Source organism: Heterodontus francisci, unplaced genomic scaffold (genome assembly GCF_036365525.1).
Source record: "Heterodontus francisci isolate sHetFra1 unplaced genomic scaffold, sHetFra1.hap1 HAP1_SCAFFOLD_1588, whole genome shotgun sequence".
In the NCBI taxonomy this organism is placed as follows: domain Eukaryota; kingdom Metazoa; phylum Chordata; class Chondrichthyes; order Heterodontiformes; family Heterodontidae; genus Heterodontus; species Heterodontus francisci.
Window position 1 is genome coordinate 2,316 of NW_027142044.1, and position 7,308 is coordinate 9,623.

Below are 7,308 nucleotides of genomic sequence, written 5' to 3' on the forward strand. Positions count from 1 at the left end.
CCATTCAGTCCATCATGTCCTTGACAGCTCTTTGCAAGAGCAGATCAGCTAATTCCACTCCTCTGCCCTTTCATTGTAGCCCTGCAAATTTTCTCTATTCAGGTGTTTATCCAATTCCCTTTTGAAAGCCACGATTGAATCTGCCTCCAGCACACTCTCAGGCAGTGTATTCCAGATCCGAACCACTCACTCTGTCCCACACCCCTGGTACCATTGCAGAAAATCTTTTCTGTTCATTTCATCCCTCATAAATAATTGAAATGAAATGTTTATTAGGAAATGCACAACATAAAAAGGAGAGAGAAATAAATGCTGAGTAAAATAGAAGTCAATGTTTGGAAGGTAAAAAGAGCAAAAGATGTAACTTTTATTCTGGATGAGTGAGAGGAATATATCACACTTTGGGGCTTTTGTAAGAGGATTTACTGATAAACCTGGGATTTGAGAGGAAGCTGCTTCATGGTTTACAGAACAAATTCAGCCCCTGGGGTGGAGGCAACAGCTGCACCGTCCAATAACAGACAGGACGGGGACACTGTCTCAGGCCTGGTGAGCTCAGTCGATGAAAGCATGAAACTCTGAATCTCAAGTTTTTGAGTTTGAGCCCACGGTGGGTGTTTTCTATTTCCTTTTTAGGCTGATTTTACAGGCGTTATCCAGCTCTGAATTCCTCGGCAGAGAGTTCAAGGAGTGTTTGAAATGAGATTCAACAGCAGGATGAGAAAATCTCTCCTTGATTCAGGACTCTTACCTCTCTGCAGCATCTCGCTGCTGAAGATTGAACTTTTTCTCATTTCATTCTCAGCTCAGGGTCAGTGTGGATCACTGGGACTTCTGGCTGTCTCCCACTTCACAATCCATCAGTGCTGAGAAATCAATGGGGAATATTACTCACATGTTGTAATGTTTTATAAATACTTGAATGTATTTCACACTGTGTCCAACAGTGTGAATCTCCCCTGGTATATCAGCTCACCAACACTTCAACAGAACATTCACATAATGTGAGCTCTGACATCTGTTCAGATCCCATTCCCAAGACCTGGAAAGTGGGATTGGGCTGGATCGCTCTTTTTCAGCTGGCACAGACACGATAGCTAAATGGTCTCATTCTGTGCCATAAATGTTCTCCATTTTCTATGTTCTATGAAGTGAGGTGTGATTGGGAGGGGCAATTCCACCAGGGTTATATTTTCTACCAAAACAATGACACAAGGGATACTTCACTTTTTTATTCATTCATTCATGCGATGTGGGCATCGCTGGCTAGGCCAGCATTTACTGCCCATGAGAAGGTGGTGGTGAACTGCCTTCTTGAACCGCTGCAGTCCATGTGGGGTAGGTACACCCACAGTGCTGTGAGAAAGGGAGTTCCAGGATTTTGACCCAGCGACAGTGAAGGAACGGCGATATAGTTCCAAGTCAGAATGGTGTGTGGCTTGGAAGGGAACTTGCAGGTGGTGGTATCCCCTGCATTTGCTGCCCTTGCCCTTCTCGGTGGTAAAGGTCGCTGGGTTTGGAAGGTGCTGTCTAAGGAGTCTTGGTGCATTGCTGCAGTGCATCTTGTAGACGGTACACACTGCTGCCACTGTGTGCCGATGGTGGAGGGAGAGAATGTTTGTAGATGGGGTGCCAATCAAGTGGGCTGCTTTGTCCTGGACGGTGTTGAGATTCTTGAGTTGGAATTGCACCCATCCAGGCAAGTGGAGAGTATTCCATCACACTCTTGACTTGTGAATTGCAGATGGTGGACAGGCTTTGGGGAGTCAGGAGTCATGGATGAGTGAGAGGAATATATCACACTTTGGGGCTTTTGTAAGAGGATTTATTGATAAACCTAGGATTTGAGAGGAAGCTGCTTCATGGTTTACAGAACAAATTCAGCCCCTGGGGTGGAGCCAACAGCTGCACTGCAATTACTCACCTCAGGATTCCAAGCCTCTGACCTGCTCTTCTAGTCACGTTATTTGTATGGCTACCCATGGTAACCCCCATGATGTTGATGGTGGGGGATTCAGTGATTGTAATGCTATTGAATGTCAAGGGGAGATAGTTAGATTCTCTCTTGTTGGAGATGGTCATTGCCTGGCACTTGTGTGGTGCGAATATTACTTGCCACTTATCATCCCAAGACTGTGAGACTGAAATAGCTCAGTTGGGAGTGTGTTGGACTGAAGATCCCTGGTTCAATCTGGGGTTTTGGCAGTTCTCCTTTATTCTGCATCGCCCTTTGGTTTTGACTCTTGAGCTGCACAATTTACACTGAAATTATTTACCCAACTCTGAAGGTTGGATTGGAAAAGAGAGATATCAATGATGGGAAATATTTACATTGTCAGCTTTAGCTTATTCTCTATCTCCTGTGTCCTTTTCCCCAGTTTTTGAATCTTTCGGGGCCGGGTGAACATTTGATTTGCTGCATATGTCCCAAACTGAAGCCTTTTCCACATCTCTGGGCGGTCAGACTCGCTCTGTCTGTTTTTGCTGCTCGTGACCATTAACGAGAACAGGCCACGAGTTCAATGTTTATCAGCAAACGGAAGATAATTGGAAAGAATTCTGTGTTACTCCAGACCAGTGACAAAGATACAATGCATGTTATTCAAAATAAATTCCCTTTGACATTTTATGTAAACTTGTTTGCATCTAAAAGTTGGATTTTAAGTGTTGCAAAAATGTGTCAAATTAATGACTGACCATGTGACAGCGCACATGGGGATCAAATCCACAGCCTTGTTGTTATCAACACTGCGTCCTAACCAACTGAACTAAGCGGCCTATAGACAGAGCCAGGTATGGGTTTGAGCCGCACGCTGTGCGGTTTGTGTTTTATTTCTCACACTGGGTGACAGAGCGATTGTACAAACAATGGACACATCACATCCCTGAAACATTGTTCTGATATAAACAGTGTGAAATAAGAACTGAGCATGGAAATGGAACGGAACCAGAAATCAGGACTTTAATCTATTAAAGTTGATCTTGAAATTCTACCATGCACGAACATTCCAAGAGAACGAACTCTCTTCTGAGATAAAATCCAGGAACTTGAACTGCTGTAAAATATAACTGAGCCTGACGTGATTTGAACACACAACCTTCTGATCTGGAGTCAGACGCGCTACCGTTGCGCCACAAGCTCACAGATAAAGCAAAGTCTTCCATTCCTGGCAGATTTACTTCTTGTTTAGATTCAGTGATTGAAATTAATTCAATCCTCATCTGACCTCCGCTCTGCAAAGGCCTGCCACCCGACCTGAACCCAACGGGACCCGACGACCTGTGTCGGGTCCGGGTCGTGTTGGGTCGCTCTTCCGGGTCTGGCTTTCGGGCTCGGGTCAGGTCGGGCCAGGTTCGGGTCGGGCTGGGTCCAGGTCGGGCTGAGTCCGTGTCGGACACACACAGTAAGTATTACATTTAACTCTGCTGGGAAGTTGAGTTTAATAAGTGTCAAAAGTTGAAAAGCCAACCTAAGCTGGGAGTCCGGGTCATCAAGGAGGGAAACTCTGAGTCTGCTCAGTGAGCAAGTGAGCATCTCTATGACGTCATTGCGCTCATGCTGCAGCTTCCTGTAGATTCGGAATCAGGAGGTAGATAAAGTGAACATTCCGGTGGTCGGGTAAGGCTCGGGTCGGTTCGGGCACGGGAATAAATGGAGATACTCGGGCCGGGTCGGGCTCGGGTCCAATGTGGTTCTGTCAGGTTCGTGTCGGGTTTTTTTTCCTGACCTGAGCAGGCCTTTACCGCTCTGTCAGTTCAGTGCCTTATTTAAAATATTACTTGGAGTTCTGTTTTACAGGGTCTCGGCTGTTTAAGTGTTTCCCAGACCCACTACTCTGATTAATCAGACATTTTGCTGCTAACTGCTGCTGCTACAATTGAAATGTAAAAAAGAATTTCCAGTGACCTGCAACCAATGGACAAATACATTTCAGAAAGATAAAGCTCATTCACCAATCCACAAATGTGTCTTTCTGCTTATATTTATAAACAACTCCTTCTCTCCACTATGAGAACTATACAATCACTACAGTTATTTGAAAGTTAGTATAAGATGTTCCAGTTCATCAATTTTAAAACTGCAGCAGGTATTTTCCAGAAAACTTCTCTGTTGGAACCTCAGTCCCATTTAGATTGAAAGTGGACAATTAATGTATTCACTTGTTCATTGTGGACAGGTGTCTGACTTAGAATAAATCTCATTAACTTTCAATGAGGTGGCAGTATTTCTGTGCTCCCATTTTACACAGTCTGTCCTGTTCATGCACCATGTTTTTATTCTCCTCTCCCATTCTCCACAGGATACAGATTCCAAGCATCATCAATCTAGCTGTTGAAAAGCATTGGAAGAATCTGGTCACACAGGTATTGAAACATTCATTATCTGCCATTTTACAAGTTGGTTGCTTTAAACACAGTACAATGTGCAATCATCTTGAAAAGAGATTCTCTTCAATATCCAATACAAATTGAATTGCAAACCTGACAGACAAACACAGGAGAACAAGTGACTAGTGAACACAAACCTCGTGGTGCTCATTTTCAGATTTATTGCAGTCATCCGACAAAACAAGTGAAAGAATATTACAGTGAAATGATTTGGAAAGTAGGTGTGACTTTTGTTGGTGCCTTTCTTTGCTCTGTTGGTGAAACTTTCTTGCACCTGACTCCTGTTCATGTCTCTGTTTCCTCTATTGAATGAGGAAGGAGGTATTTGATCAGAAATCAACTGGATTGTGTACCTTTGAGAGGGGATTTCTGCACCATCAGGGCTGGAAACAGGAGTGAGTGAAAGACAATGTGTGGAGTTTGATTTTGTACAGAGGGAGAGCAAATCTAACAGGACTGTGAGATATCGGCCTGGATTTTACAGCCCCAATAGCGGTGAATTCTGAGACTTTCACTGCTATTGAGGGTCTGAACAGCACTGCAACTGCTGGTACATGCACACACTAACACCAGCATCTGGAAGTTGTGGTGGTGAGAAATGTGCTTAGAAGGAGCCTCTGATCATAATCGCACCAGCCCACTCTTTAAAGTGACAGGGACCTGTAGTTCAGCAATTTGGGCTCATTGCCCACAATGTACCCTGATTTTTACCTGGGTTGGATTAAAGCCGGTACCAACAGGCTCAGGGCTGCTCGGGAAGGACTTTTCTGTTGACACAACAGCTCCACTATTCCAGGAAGACACCGGCAGCAGCAGTGGTCAACTTTCAGAGGGAGTTCAGAGCTTTTAAATGTTGTATTTTGTTTCTTAATTGTATGTAACTTTTTAGCATAGCCTGATCAGAGTTCTTAAATTTACATCTGACTTTTTATTAACAAGATTGAAGTGCTTTTAAAAGATCTCTAAATGTATATGACTTTTTATCAAGATTTACTTGGCTTCTTTGCAAAGACTCTTGAGCAAGATTGAAGTGACTTTTAAAAACTACATCTTATCCTTTAAAATCCTGCTTCCATGTAGATGACATTGGAAGATGACTTCAGAATAGCTTAGACTATCTTTCTAACAGGTACTGCAACAGCTTAAGACCGACTTTTCTGCAAAAGCTGGTGAATTACCTTCCGGGAGCGGAGAGGAGCGGAGCGGAGCAGACCTATATGGACCGATATGAGGAGAACGTTGAGAGCGGAGCCTATAAATCCAATCCGAGGATCGAGGCCCAGTCTCTTACCTTCCAGGAGTGGAGTGGAGATCTTCCAGTGTGCTGGAGTTTTGAAAAAAAAGAAGCCAACTGTGATGTCAGAGGAGAGCTGCAAGGTGATTGGTTGGTGAGGCACTGCTGTTAGTGTATTTAAATATCTTAAAGAAAAGGGCAAAGTTTTTTTACTTGAAAAAAAAACCTCTGCTGATAAGATGAGTACTACTAAAGTGTTTTTTTTATTCAGTGTAGCTTATGAAGGACTTTAGATTGTAGTGGGTAGAACAATGCCCATAGTGTCATTAGTATTTTTTAATTAAGGGAGTAACTAATTAATCTAAGGGTAAGTCATGGCAGGAGAGCTCAGCCCCGTGATATGCTCCTCCTGCGCTATGTGGGGATTCAGGAACCCTCCCAGTCTCCATGACGACCATGTGTGCAGGAAGTGTATCCAGCTGCAGCTACTGGCTACTCGCATTATGGAGCTGGACCTGCGGGTTGTTTCACTGTGGAGCGTCCACGAAGCTGAGGGCGTCATGGATAGCATGTTTAGTGAGGTGGTCGCACCGCAGGTAATGGATGCACAGGCAGAAAAGGGATGGGTGACCACCAGATGGAATAGTAGGAGCAGGCAGGTAGTGCAGGAGTCCCCTGTGGCCATCCCCCTCTCAAACAGATACACCGCTTTGGTTCCTGCTGGGGGGAAGACCTCCCAGGGGAAAAGAGCAACAGCGCGGTCCGTGGCACCACGGAGGGCTCTGCTGCACAGCAGGGGAGGAAAAGGGGTGGAAGAGCTATTGTGATAGGGGATTCTATCATAAGGGGTGCAGATAGGCGTTTCTGTGGCCGCAAACGAGACTCCAGGATGGTATGTTGCCTCCCTAATACTAGGGTCAAGGATGTTTCGGAGCAGCTGCCGGAAATTCTGAAAGGGGAGGGTGTGCAGCCAGAGATCGTGGTCCATATTGGTACGAACGACATAGGCAGGAAGAGAGATGAGGTTCTGCAAAGTGAATATAGGGAGTTAGGCAGAAGGTTAAAGAGCAGGACCTCTAGGGTTGTAATCTCAGGATTACTCCCTGTGACACGTGCTAGTGCGGGTAGGAATAGGAGGATTAGGCAAATGAATGCATTGCTGAAGACTGGCGAAGGCGGGAGGGCTTCAGGTACTTGGATCATTGGGATCTCTTCTGGTGCAGAGGTGACCTGTACAAGAGGGACGGGTTGCATCTGAACTGGAAGGGGACCAATATCCTTGTAGGGAGATTTTATAGTAATACACTGGAGGGTTTAAACTAGTCTTGCAGCGGGGGTGGGACCCAAAGTAGTAGTCTCTCCGATGAGATAGTTGAGGCAAATGGAGAGGTTAAAGCAAGCAAGTCCAGTAGGCAGGCCAGGCAGGGGCAGGACAGGGAGCGTGGAAGGTCTGGTGGGCTAAACTGCATTTACTTTAATGCAAGTATCCTTACAGGTAAGGCAGATGAACTCAGAGCATGGATCGGTACATGGGATTGTGGTATTGTAGCTATTACGGAAATGTGGTTGAGGGATGGGCAGGACTGGCAGCTCAATGTTCCGCGGTACCGATCCTTCCGGCGTGACAGAGGTGGAGGTAAGAGAGGAGGGGGAGTTGCACTATTGATTAGGGAGGACATCACGGC

General features: G+C 45.2%; 1 non-coding gene across 1 annotated transcript; it reads right to left on the bottom strand.

Annotated features, from left to right (window-relative positions):
- Positions 1–3,070: 3,070 nt before the first annotated feature.
- trnaw-cca (transfer RNA tryptophan (anticodon CCA)) lies at positions 3,071–3,142 on the bottom strand. Its single transcript has one exon. It is a non-coding gene; the product is annotated as a tRNA-Trp (tRNA).
- Between the last annotated feature and the right edge of the window lie 4,166 nt (positions 3,143–7,308).